At 36.8% G+C, this 14,531-nt stretch overlaps 1 protein-coding gene and 1 long non-coding RNA gene across 3 annotated transcripts in view; one reads left to right on the top strand and one right to left on the bottom strand.

Moving 5' to 3' along the window:
* LOC134731745 (uncharacterized) overlaps nt 1-14,531 on the bottom strand; it is a 283,310-nt gene that overhangs the window by 168,136 nt on the left and 100,643 nt on the right. For both annotated transcript variants that reach the window (XR_010114303.1, XR_010114302.1), the window contains exon 4: nt 8,375-8,451. This is a non-coding gene — a long non-coding RNA (uncharacterized lncRNA). The remainder of the gene's footprint in view (nt 1-8,374; nt 8,452-14,531) is intronic.
* Nucleotides 1-14,531, top strand: part of KIAA0825 (KIAA0825 ortholog) — a 474,586-nt gene that overhangs the window by 398,400 nt on the left and 61,655 nt on the right. The window lies entirely within an intron of this gene.

The following is a 14,531-nucleotide window of genomic DNA, read 5'->3' as shown; positions in this document are numbered from 1 at the left end:
AGGGAGATTTAGCCATCAGCAGAACCCAAATGAGAGTCCACAAAGAGACACTGTCTACTCAGAGTACATCTTCAGACATCCAGGGTCCCAAGCTACTGTGTTTACTATTAGCCCTTAGCCATTGTTAGGTCTTACTGCTTTATAACTCTTCTTTAAGAATATATTAATAGTAAAATTACTTACTCCTATATACTCAATACAACTAATCCTTAATTATCAAAAACATTTATAGTCATCACCTCATGATGCTAGTCCCTTCTCTAGTCCAAATGAATTGAAGTAGGAATTCATAGGACCTTTCCTAGTGAAGAAAGATTTTAGTGCTATTTAAAGAAAGTAAAAAGTATATTCTCCTCTGATAGGAATTTTCATTCTGATAATATTTTATTTGTATCTTTTTTTAATGTCATGGCAAGAAATGTAGTTGATGGGCCAGGCACAGTGGCTCACACCTGTAATCCCAGCACTTTGGGAGGCCGAGGTGGGCTGATCACCTGAGGTCAGGAGTTCAAGACCAGCCTGGCCGACATGGCGAAACCAGTCTTTATTAAGAATACAAAAATTAGCCAGGCATAGTGGTGGGCAGCTGTAATCCCAGCTGCTCAGGAGGCTGAAGCAGGAGAATCACTTCAACCCCAGAGGTGGAGGTTGTAATGAACCAAGATTGTGCCACTGCACTCTAGTCTGGGTAACAGAGAGAGACTCTGTCTCAAAAAAAAAAAAAAAAAAAAAAAGAAAAGAAAAGAAAAGAAAGAGAAAAGAGACGGAGTTGATTTTGAAGAGAAATCATTTTGAATAATTAACTATGAATTACTCTAATTAGCAGAAAATAATTATAGGTTGGACATATGCTCTTTCAAATGCAGAGGACAGAGTAAAAGAATATTGGAAAAATAATGCCACCTTATAGATGTTGCGATGAATCCCAAAGAGGGCTTTTCTTTGAATTAATCTTCAACTAAGGCATTTTAAATGTCTTCCATTAGAAAACATTCATATTACAAGACAAAAATTATTACCTAGCATATGTTGTTAGAGAATCTTTATTGTAATAATTATTAAAGAAGACATCTTTAATGCTTCCTAAAAGAGAAAATATCATTTCCCTTGTTCCTTTTATAACACTTTCTGGATCACCAGAACAGCCTTCAATAGATTTTAGCGTATTTGTACATCATAGGAATACTTAAAATACTGTATGTAAGTGGAGTTTAACATATTCATGTCACTCAGAAAATGTCTGTCAAGTGATTAACATCACAGTTGCACTTGTGGCTTCTGTTTCCTGTAGGGGAAGAATATGTGGCACACTGATGAGAACAGGTAACAGATTCCTTTGCAATTAGTTTCTGTTCTGTAAAGACCATTAAAAGGACTGAAATGAGAGCCCACAAAAAGGTATATAGTCTACGTGAAGTATATTTTTGAGCTAAAGGGAGCCCAGATATGGGACCCAGGAGACATGTGCTCAGATATGGCACCACAGATAACTAGTTAGTCCCTGACTAACTATGGAACTTGGACAAGTCTCATTGTGCCTCTTTAGCTGTTTCTTTAGTTTAAAACCAGCCTGGGCAACATAGTGAGACCCCGTCTCTATGTTTTTTTTAAACTCAAACCCCCCAAAAATCTGTTTGAAGCCTGGATTTGATGCAAGGGGCTAGATTTTATGTTGGTTGGTCTGTATATGACTGTTAAATGCCATCTCCTTTCACAAGAATATAAGTGTAATAAAGGTAATGACTGTATTTGTTTTGTTCTTCACAGTGTCGTCACTCACCAAGCACCGTATAATGCCTGGTATATTGTAGGTGCTATTTAACAATGTTTTACCTGGCTGAAAAATGGCTCTATTTTTATTAGGGGATCCATCCTTCATCTTGCTCCTTGGCTCTAAGTTAATTTAAGATTCTTGAAATTAGGCAGATGTGGTGGCATGTACCTGTAATCCCAGCTACTTGGAAGGCTGAGGTGGGAGGGTCATTTGAGACCAGGAGTTTGAGAGCAGCCTGGGCAACATAGTGAGACGCTGTCTCAAAAAACAGTGAAAGATTCTTGAAACTCTAAAGGAAAATGTTCAGCTAATTCCATTTCAGGGGAACTGAAGTACATGAGTTAGCTTTTACATTATTTATTTCAAGTGAGACAGGAAGAGACCACGAGACTGGGACCCACTTAAAAACAGACTTCAAATTTTCCCGTAAAACCTTTCCAGTTCGTTTGGGAAAAGCTAAAGGCTTCCCTGGGCGCAATCCAATGATCATCCTGTGATCTCCATGTCTTCTTATCCTCTAACATCTCTTCTCTTTAAAACACACTTATCTGAAACTGAATCTGACATGTGCTCTTATCACCTTACAGTCCTGGTTGGAAACCTTCATGCTCCCCACACAGGAGCATGACTATAATGGCTCTATTCTAGATGCTTAATTCCCAGAGGGGAGCCTTGGCCTGTAAAGTGTACTTATAGGCTTGAGAGGGAAAGTTGTAATATCAGTCCTTTCTAGTGTTGGCAAGAATAGTAAAGATGCTGTGTGTCCAAAGGCCAATCTCCAAACACAGCCTCTAGCATAACACTATACAACTCTACCTAGTTTACCAATCCTTACTACTTTATTAGTAGTACCATCCATCTCACAGGATTGTAACATGGTAAAAATGAAATGTGAAATTAACTTTTGAAAGTTAAAAGCAACAGCAACAACAAAAAGGTAAAGCATTGTTTGGACAAAAATGTAATTTTTTGGAAGAGGTAGTTGGGGAGGCAATGTGGAGATGTAGGTCAAAGGATGAAAAGTTATAGTTATGTAGGGTGAACAAGTCTAGATCTAAGTACAGCATGAGGACTACAGTTAATATTGTATTGTATTTGGGATTTTTTGCTAAGAAAGGAGAATTTAGATGCTCTTGCCACACATACAAAAGGGTAACTGTGTGAGTTGATGGATATGTTAATTTGCTTAACTGTAGTAATCACTTCACAATGTATATCAGAGCATCATATTGTATATCTTAAATATATACAATAAAAATGTAGCTTTAATAATATGATTTTTACCAAAAAAAAAAACCATTTGCAATTTAGAAATGAGGAGTATCTGGCATATGGTTGAATAAAGCATAACTTATTTTCATATACCATCATATATAAAAATAAATTCAAAGATGCCTGCTTTTATGATTGTTAAGAGCTAATTATGCAAGAAATATATAGTGACATTCTGATCATTGGTTCCAAATGTGATTTTCTAGGTTAGGTTTCAATTTTGAAAACAACATTCTTGCTTCTTAAATCCTTGCTCTTTTTCTACATCACTTTTTTGCCACCATCAAGAAAGCTTTTTCTATATCACTCTTCTGCCACCATCAAGAAAGCTGTTTTTCTTGATTGTTCAAAATAATAAATGGAGTCAAAGCCTATGTGTAGAATAAACAAATGGTCTCACTTGCTCAAAAAATAACAGCACTCCTTGATCCTTTCATTATACCATCCTCTCTTCTTTTCTTCTCTCCTTACCTGAAATATTGAATGAAACATTATCTCCAGTGAATCGCAATTAAAATATATGTTGGTTGCCTGGGAGAAGAGAGAAAGGCCCAAGAATCTCCTTTAATCTTCTCTTACAGGCTATTGGCATGGATTCTTTTATCTGATTAGATAAAACAGTTAGCTTTCAGTATGGGCAAGTTGGACTAGGATTTCAGGAGAAGCTGTTTAGTGGTTATAATCGGTGATTTTTAAGGTTCCTTTCAACTCTGAAATATTTTATTACAAGTAGACCCGTGTAGCCAAGGGGTACCCTGAGAGATAAAGGGAGGGAGACTACTAAATGACAGTGAAGAAGTAAGATCATAGAGGAAAATTATGCACCTCACTTTTGCCTGGAACTAGAGGGCAAAGCGTGGGTGAGAAAAAAAATGGGCCTTGATGCAGTATCTAACAAGCCACAAACATCCTAACTTCCTAAACCTTACATAGATTCTTACTGAGAAAGTAGATTTCACCAAAGAAAAAACAAGGTTCCTTGGGGAGGGAGATAAAGACAGAGACCTCTGTATTTGTTCCTCCAATAATAGGAGGAACTTATCAAAGAGTAAGGACATAAATGCCTCATTCCCAGGGACTACTTAGGTTTTCCATGATCTTGAAATCTTGAAAGCTCAGGCAGCAAAGGAAATCAGTTCAGGCCTGTTTGTGACAGAGTGGACTCATGGCTGGAGAATGAGCAGAGACTGCCTCTGTCCACTGGGTCTTACTCCTTGATTTTCAGGAACCTCCTCACAAAACATCGCCTCATTCTTGCCTCTTGGGGCAGGTTCCTGTGAGGACTCAGACTCAGGAGAGCATATCTTGTAATTATCTTGGCTGAGGACCTCTTGACCTTGGAAAGCTGAAGGAGGGTCCGGATGCATATATTGGCCATCTCTGATTTTACAGAAGTAATCTTCACAGGCATGGTTTGGTGGAACTTGTAGCCATCTGTAAGGACACTGTAGAAATACACATCATTTACTTCGAATTCTATAAAGTTTTGTGGATTGAATAGGAATGACTTGTCAAGTGGCAACTCCTAGAGGAGGATGAAAGTTGGCCACTTCCTGCTCCTGGTTACTCTAACCTCCAGCTCCTTCTGAAATCCTGGCAGGCTCTACCCCTGAGACCACAAAGAGGGACTCTTAGGGTCACACCTCTTAGTCTGTGGAGGACTAGCATCCTCTTGATGAAACTGAAATGCAACACTTAATACTCTTGGAAGAGAGAAAATGAGTGATAAGAATTCTGACAACCTGGCTTGAATGTTTCTGTTACAAAATTAGAGAAACAATCGAATTTGAAGGGACATGTAAAACATCACAAAAATGAATCAGTGGTTACTGAAGAGTCTAAACTCTAGGTCATCCTAATGCATATATGTTTCCAGGTCTGCTGTGATGGTTAAAATAGGTTAATATTAATAGTTTTCAGTCCCATAATAAAATAGGTCTAAGACCTGTAGTGCACTTTATCCTCTTAAATTGGCTAACCATGTACATGGAATGTATAAAAGAACCAGATCAGGTGTTTTATCACAAATTCTTAGTGAATGGAATCTGAATCAGGATTCACAGGATTTGTTTAGTTAATTGTCTCTATATAGTCATTTGCCACATAACGATGTTTCAGTAAACAATGAACAGCATATACATTTATATATGCTGTTTGTATAATCCATAAGATTATAAATGGAGCTGAAAAATTCCTATTGCCTAGTGATATCATAGCTGTCATAAAGTGGTAGTGCAACACCTTACTCACATGTTTGTGTTGATGCTGGTATAAACAAATCTGTGCTGCCAGTCATATAAAAGTGCAGTATAGCACATAAAATTATGTATAGTAAATAATGCTTGATAATATTCACAAATGACTATGTTACTGGTTTATATATTTCCTTCACTCTGCTTTCATTGTTATAGTGTATGCCTACTTATTAAAAAAAATGTTAACTGTAAAACGGCCTTAGGCGGGTCCTTCAGGAGATACTGTAGAAGGCAGCATTGTCATGAGAGATGACAGCCCCATGTGTGTTATTGCCCCAAAAGAACTTCCAGTGGGATAAGATGTAGAAGTGGAAGACAGTGATATTGATGATTCTGACCCTGTGTTGGCTTCAGATAATGTGTGTGTTTCAGTCTTAGTTTTTAACAAAAAAAAATTTCAGAAGTAAAAAATAAAATGTTTTTAAAATAGGAAAAAAGCTTATAGAATAAGGATATGGAGAAAGAATTTTTTGCACAGCTATGCAATGTATTTGCGTTTTAAGCTAAATGTTATTACAAGAGTCAAAAGTTTAAAAACATAAACATTTAAAAAGGTAAAGAAATACAGTAAGCTAAGGTTAATTTATTATTGAAGAAAAAATAGTTTTTATAAATTTAGTGTAGCCTAAGTGTGGAGTGTTTATAAGTTCTACAGTAGTGTACAGTAACGTCCTAGGCCATTACATTCATTCACCACTCACTCACCGGCTCACCAGTGCAACTTCTAGTCCTGCAAGCCCTATTCATGGTAAGTCCCTATAAAGGTGCAGCATTATCTTTCATATGATATTTTTACCCCTTTTCTATGTATAGATATGTTTAGACACACAAGTACCAGTGTGTTACAATGACCTACAGTATTCCAATACAGTAACTTGCTGTGCAGGTTTGTAGCCTAGGAGCAATAGGCTATACTATATAGGTGTGTAGTAGGCTCTACCACCTAGGTTTGTGTAGGTTCACTCTATATGATGTTCAATGATGAAGTTGCCTAACAATGCATTTCTTAGATTGTATCTTCATTGTTAAGCAGTACATAACTGTATTTAAATATTGTGAACATGGGATATATTTTTATAATCTGTTCATATAGCTCAGGGGTCTCCAACCCCCAGGCCACAGATGGTACTGGTCCATGGGCTTTTGGGGACCAGGCCACAGAGCAGGAGGTGAGTGGCGGGCAAGTGAGTGAAACTGAGCTCAACCTCCTCTCAGATCAGCGGCAACATTAGATTATCATAGGAATGTGAACTCTGTTGTGAACTGTGCATGCGAGAGATCTAGATTGCACACTCCCTATGAGAATCTAACATCTGATGATCTGTCATTGTATATATTACACGTAATAATATATACATGTATATACATTATATATTACAATGTAATAATAATAGAAATAAAGTGCCAATAAATGTAACGTGCTTTAATCATTCCAAAATTCTCTCTCCTCCCCGCCCCGATCTGTGGAAAAATTGTCTTCTACAAAACCAGTCCCTAGTGCCAACAAGTTTGGGGACCTTTATGAGCTATTTATGGAGTATTTAATATACATAAAGCTTAGTGATAGCCAGTGCAAAAGCACAAAGATAGAGAGGAGATAAGCATATAAATAAGACCCCAAAGCTGAATAAGGTAAATGTCATAGGAAGGAGGAAAAAAAAAAAAAAGTCTGTGGGTTAAGGGCAGAGGAGTAATATCCAGTTGGAAAATACATTCATGGAGAACAAGAAATTTGACGGAGATCTGGAAGCAGATAAGTAGGATGTTAGCAGGTGACATGGGGAAGAAATATGCAGTGAGGAGGAAGGAGCATAAATTAGAGGATAGAGGCAGGACACATGGAGTAAGTTTATGGACAAGGCACTCCAATTTAATCGTAGCATGAAATCAACTCTGTGGTATGTTGGCAATCTCCCTTTTCCTCACAGTTCTGGAATGTTTGCTACTGCAGTTTGGTTTAGTTCAACAGTCATTCCTTGGATACCCACTAAGTGACAAACACTGTTCCAAAGCAGGGAAATAAAAGACAAAAAGGCATACACATTCTTTGCCCTCACATCACTTACAGTGGCGCAAATCCTTTGAACTATCATGGTTATTGGAAATATGCTTGGAATGCTTTTGGATGGAGAGGCATCCCTAACCCAGCCTGTGAAGTCAGTCAAGACTTTCTAAAAACAAATTGGTTAGAACTTAGTCTAGATGGACAAGAAGGAATTAGGTAAAAAACAGAAGCAAAGGTGTTCAAGGCACAGGGAAGAAAAGCATGAGAAAAAGGTAAGAAACAGCATTTGAGCTTGGGAAACTATAAGAAGTTCAGGATTCCAGAAGCATTCATTCAAGTAATTTCTAAGGAGTGTCATTATTGCTCCAATATTTGCTTTTTGATGTGAAACTGAGAAATATAATTATATGGCTTTCATGGTAAGCCCACACCCTTTACTAACTTTGGAGTTACTAATGGTGTTTCATTTTTAGAATACCTACGTGTTTGTGTTTTACTGTTATTCTACCACATGATGATTTTGTAAACAAACATTGCATATATTCAATGTTCCCTGAATTTCATTACCTTGACTCAGTGAGCTTTATGATTGTAATACTATTGGGCAATATACCCAAGAGTTATAAGAATGCCCAACATTGAGACGTTTGCGGCATTCCCACGTTTTGATAAAAAACGTATTGCCTTATAAGTGAATCTAAGTATTATTCACACAATCCCTTAGTATTATATACTTCTCAGTCCCAAATAGTTCTTATGTTCTCACTACTGACACCTTAAATCTCTATAATACTATTTACGTGTCCCTTTTTAAAAAAACACTGATATCTAAATATATGAATAGCAAAAGTGTTCTTCTTGGACTATACTTCTATCTTCTCTGCCCTGGTCTAATAATTCTCTATCTTTGAAGTACATTTTCAGGAAGCAAAATTTAAATCAAGACTGTCATTTCAAAATATAGGGCTACCTACAGTATGGGTATGTATGACTAAATATGCTGCTTAGTGGACCAGGAGTTCAGCCCATGATGGTAAATAGGATGTGTGACACCAGGGTTTCACTCACTGCTCAGTTTTGTGGCAACTGTGGATCACTGTGTAACCTCAGTCTTCGTGGCTTCTCATTTATGGGGCTCTGCTCAGCTGCAATGGAAGCAAAAGATGTGAAATCAGATACCACTGAAAACGTTTATCTGTAAGAGTAAAAGCCTTTTATTCTCTTTTTAAGTTTTTTCACTATGCTATTTATTTCTATTTTAAGGAAAGTTTTTTTAAATGATACGTAAGTCATTTGAAAATGGTATCTACACACACCAGATAGAAAATTAAATGACATGAATAATTTAAATTTTAAATGCTTCTTTTGGTTATCAAGATATTTGAGTTCTGAAATGTTTAAATAGTTGCTTCATACTCAACTCCTACATGTATACATAGTAAAAGAGAAAAAATCCTTTGAAATGTTCATATTTTCCTCTTATGTCAACATGGATATGTCATAATATTTTTTGTTTTATTGGACTTATTTCCAGTTGATGCAGAATTTTAAAGTCAAGATAATCACAATAATTAAGGAGTAAATGTGTAAATGAGGGCCTGATTCAAGTTATTTAATTAACATAGATTCATGGAAATTTGACAACTGGAGGATTAAATATGGATTTTCATCTAATCTGTTTCTGTACTTTTTAGTTCTCCTAAACTATCACCAAATAAAGGGCAACAGTAGAGAATTAGAAATGTGAAAAAAAATTAGGAAGCTATTTCCTGTTCCTTTGTGGCTTGTCTAGTCTAATACTCCTGCATTGAGAAGTTCTTAAGAGACAATTCTTGTGAATCTTTTCTATGTGGGGGAAGTGAGAAGATGGAGAAAAATGGCTCTCTTCCCTAAGTGCCAGGAGTTCATCCTGGTGAAATTGTCTAGAATAACAAATATGGATTTGGAGCTTATCAGGGAAGTCTGGGTCATGAGAGTCCTCAGGGATGCTTAGGGGTTTACGAGATGCAAGGTTATGAGATGGCCAAGGATGGGTTTGTAGTGTTAAGAGGAGAGGGCTAGAGACAGATGGAGGAGGAGCTAAGAGTAGGACGGCAACCAGGAGAGAAGAGTGCAAGGAATCAAGGGAGGAAAGTTTTTCAGGAAAGAAGAACCATTCACCAGTTTAAGTCCCAGCGAGGCCAAGTTAGATTAAGATTAAAAAGAGAAAATGGCAAGAGAGAAATACAGAAAGCAAGTAGACTACTTAGGTAAATGAGATTTTCAGTAATAAAAGAGAACAGACTTCTATTCCTCAATCTTTCTTTCTGTCTTCACCTCATATTTATCTCCAAACAAAACCATATTTCTACATTGTTTGTCAATATTTGAACTTATCAATTTGAAAAAAACATTTTTGACTCTTCACAACTCCCACACTAAGCCTAAGGCCAAATCTTTGTTCTGTTGAATCCCTTTTCTCCATTCCCACCCATTGGCCTTTTCTTTGCCCTGATGTGTTTCTCATGTTGGTTTCTCCTCTGGCCTATGTGCAATGTACCTGCCAGATGGACATTTCTGCATTATGCACACTTGGTCCATCTTTTATTTTTACTACTTTCATTAGCTTCTGCTTTCCTTTAGTAATAGATTCAGATTTATTTTCCACTCTGCCTTTATCTTCTCTTGATTGCCATTTTTGATCCTTCTTTTCCTTTTCCTTCACCATCATTCCATCTTGTTGTCTGATCCCCTGAACACTTGTCACCTGGCGCTTTCTGGCAAATTCCAAAGCCACCCCTCTGAAACTTTCACTTTTCTTCTCTTGTCTAAAAAAAACTTGGCTGCTGTATTTCATTAATGAATATAAACAGGAAGCAAGTTAATGTCACTTTAATATTTTGATTTAGATCATCTTGACCAAATGTTGCATTTCATGTGTATAATTCAAAATATTTCAGTGTTGTCTTTTTTTTCTTATTTTGTTTTGTTGTTTGTTTGTTGGTTGTTTGCTTCTCAAAAATCAGGCTAGGCCCTCACATGAACGTAAAGAAAAGAGTTTGCCTGGACAATATGATTTGAAGGGTGTCTTAAAGCTCAGTAACTGGTCACAGTTACTCAAGTACTTATTATTATCCACCTTTCAATTGAATTGAGGCATTTTAACTTCTAAAATGCTAAAATAATTTCTTAAGCCATTAGGAGCCATTAAGACATCAGACAGGGTTATATTTGCACGGAGGGTAGGAAGAAATTTGGTTTGATTGAGGCAAGAATAAAGATGGCCCAGGAACGAGGAGTTTCCCAGAGAGTACAAGCCCTGGGGCCACTAGAGTGGAGGGCTCAGAGCAACTAAAGTCAGCTGAACACTTCAGGTATTGGGGGAAAGGAAGGGTGATGCTACCATCAGCAGAAGATGTTGAAGTGAGACAAGGGTAAAATGAAAAGAAAATTCTCTTATATCATTGGTTTGCCTCAATGAATAAGTCTATTTAAAAGGGGTTCCTTCAGTTATTTTTTGAGGGTTTTATTTTTATTTCCTTTAAAATAAATATTTGTCCAATTACTTGATAAAGGAAGGAAGGGTATGATCTTTATAGAGATCCTCTTTTCCATGCAGCACACTAATTGCAGGGAAAAATATAGGAAACATTTTCTGTCTACTTATTTACTCATTTATGCATATACCCATGTACTAATTAAAAAATTTCCAGGGCCAGGTGCAGTGGTTCATGCCTGTAATCCTAGTATTTTGGGAGGCTGATGCAGGTGGATCCCTTGAGGCCAGGAGTTTGAGACCAGCTGGCCAACCTAGCAAGACTCTATCTCTAAAAAATGAAAATAAAAATAAATCATTGTGAATGTGATGTGTGCTAGGTACTTTGGCATTTTAAATAAAATGGTAAATAAGACACAGTTCCTATCATCCTGGAGTCTAAAGTAGTGTTCATGGACAGATAACAAAGCAGTTACAGTCCAGCATGTTACGTGCCATGATCAGAGAAGTACAGATGCTTCCTGGAGCAAGAGAAAGGGCACTCCATGCAGATTAGGAGCAACAGCAAACTTCACAGTGGGAATGACATCTTAATAGGAGTTGGCCAGGCCAGGCTAGAGGGAAGGGGCAGAGAAGTGAAGGTGAAGATGGAAATAATATTCCAAACTGGAAAACAGCACCTGTATCACTCAAGGTAAGTAAGAATGTTACTTTCGCAGACATAAACAATGTTGTCTATGGTGGGAAGTCAAAGTCGAAGGGCTAAGTAGATAAAAGATGAGTCTGGGTCCCATCATAAAGGCCTTATGTGGGCTGTTCAAGGAATTTATATTTAACCTGAGGATAAATATATGGAGAATCATTGAGAGGTTCTAGATAGTAAAATAACGTCATCAGATTGCTTTGTAGAGAGCTGATTCTAGCTAAAAGAGGTAGTATTAGGTGGGTGGAATAGGAGACTGTAATACCAATTTGGAAGTCACTATTGCAACCATTCTAGCCAGAGATAATGGTAGTCTAACTTATGTTACCAACAGAAAGGACTCATTCAAGAGATATTTATTATATAGTAGATAATATCAATAGGACTTGGAGGTTTATGAAATCAGAGAAAAAGGAAAATCATGATGCCCAAATTTCTCCTATGACCACTAGATGAATGCTGTCATTCACTGAAATGGAGAACACCAGAGAAAAAGTCTTTTGTGGGGAGAGAGCCTGTGACACACCCAAGAGTCAAACAAACAGGGGTTACAATCCTAAGTCTTTGGTCAAGTTACTTATCTTAGAGTGCCTCAATTTCCTTATCTATGAAATGGGGATAATATTACCTACTTCATAGAGCTATTGATAGAATTAAATGAGATAATGTACATAATATATTTTACACAGTAATCTGGATCTTATAAGTATTCTTAATAATTAATATATTCATATTATTTAAAACTTTGTTAAGGTGGTAGTTCTCCATAGCATTTTTACATGTCTTGTGATGGCTTTTGTCCCAGACTATCTGTTCAAAGAGCTCTGCATAGCAGACAGCCTCAAGATAGTGAGTCCCTCAGGGTAGAAAGCAGATTTGTTTCTCTATCAGGATAATAAAGATAATGACCCTTTCCTGGGCAAAGGTTGGGCTGGTTTGCTAGCAGCCCCCTAATAAGATTGGGTTTCCCAAACTGAGGTTCCTTAGCTGTGACACAAATTCACTGTACATGCAGCATCCACTTGGGCCACTCTGTATTCCTCCTGTGAGACTTGGGAGTGGGGTGACCAAGGGTATCCAATGTAAATGTGAAGCTTATGTTGCCCACAGTGCCATGAGTAATTAAGGTCTTTGCCTCACTCCTAATAACCTCACGTCTTCTGCTAGCATTTATGAAATCTTAGCAGGCTATCTCGTTAGCTTAAAAGCAAGGGAAAAATCTCAGACTCTTCACGTTTTTTAATGAAGTTGTCTCCTAAATGTTTACATGTATGTTGTAAAACCTTGATACAGTAGCTCTGTAAGACACTATTTTCCAGTCTTGACATTGAACACTTTCCATAAATCTAATTATGGGCAATATATAAACAAAACTGTATGAAACAAGAGTGCTTATTTTCACTTTGAAGAATTCGATCGTTTTGCTTATTTGTTTGGGAAAAGTTTGAGAAACACAAGATTACTTTGCGTTTAAAATATTTCTTCTTTCAGGCACAAATCCATGGGGGACAAATGTTTATCATATAAATCCTTACTATCTAATAAATATTAAGTATCACAAGTATATGTTGAAATCATACAATAGTTTTAATATTAATAGCAGTCATTGAATAAATAGCATAGATTAAGGCAGCCATTGGCTAGCAAATTCCACCTATGTATTAATGAAGAGTAACATTGTGTATTCATATATATCAGATAATCTCTCACTTAACTTGCCAGTGTTTATTCAGGTATGGGCACATAATTTCTAAAAGACATCAATTTGTATTCATGTATGTATGTATAAAATACCTAGTTATATCTGAGAACATAGTTAGGGATATGCTTTGTAAGAAAATATGATGATCCTGGAGTTAAATAAAATGAAGAATGTTCACTTGGATCCAATATGATCAGATGCAGATAACATCCAGTAGGGAACAGGGTCTGCAAACTACAAAAAAAGGGCAAAATACAAAGATAAGAGAAAAAATGAGTTACAGGTAGGACTCAAGATAGTGGACAAAGTATACAGAAGATAGATCTTACTTTAATAATCTAAGACAAGAATGAGAAGGAGAAGTAAAAGATCTAGTGTGCTTTAATAGAGGAAGCTGGAAATACAGTCCAGGATGGGGGCAAATAAGGCCTTGTTCAGGGAAGGCTTCCTAGAGCAAAGAACACTAACCATGTGAAGGAAGGAATCAGCGTGATAACGTGAGACCTTAATCCAGATACCAAAGGGGTGACTTGGGAGCCTAATAACCCTACGTTTCTAAACACCAGAAGATAGTCATTCATATGAAGGGGAGAGGAATAAAACCACAAAGAGGAGTTTGTAAACCAAAATGTCTATAACATGTGGAGAAACTTCCATGCGTTTGAGTTGTTGGTACCAAGAAGGGGCAGTTTAGTGTTCTTAAACCACAGGTGTCATTCTTTGTGGCACAGGTGAAACCCAAGCTAAATTAAATGAACATGAAACTACACTAATAGTGTTTCTAAACTATATATCATTTGAAGTTTTAGTTGTATTCTTGAGACATCTGTGGGCTAAAGAACAGACAAAGAGTTGGAAAAATAATCCACTGAGAAGGCCAGAGAAAATGGAAGCCAGGAACGCAGATTTTGATCTTTGTTGATAGTATTTTTGTCTCTCTTATTCCTGGGTAGTGGTAGACAAGATGGGGCAATAATAAAAATTGCTTAGTTTTGGAGAATGGCCAAAATCTAAAACACTATCATGTTTAAAATAACTAAAATGTCAGGCATTCTTTTACTTGTACACTACATCTTTGTTTATTATTCTGTTAGATAAAGCCTCTTGTCATTATACTCCAGGCAAAGCTGTTAACAGGGAAACTAAATCCACACCCTAGACCTAATTTTTTAATACAGTTTCTTCTTTGATCTATTGCATCTCTGTATTTAATTATGAGGTCTGACTTGATGCCATTGTATCTTTTGCTCTTCTAGCTCTTTCTGTAGTTTGTAAAAAAAAAGAATTTTCTGTTTCTTTTAAAGCAAGCTCATTTTTAGTTAGTTCATTGAAAGATGTCACCTTC

Source organism: Symphalangus syndactylus, chromosome 11 (genome assembly GCF_028878055.3).
Source record: "Symphalangus syndactylus isolate Jambi chromosome 11, NHGRI_mSymSyn1-v2.1_pri, whole genome shotgun sequence".
NCBI classification, from domain to species: Eukaryota; Metazoa; Chordata; class Mammalia; order Primates; family Hylobatidae; genus Symphalangus; species Symphalangus syndactylus.
The sequence above is the reverse complement of the archived record's forward strand: the minus strand, read 5'-3'. Positions and strand labels throughout refer to the sequence as shown.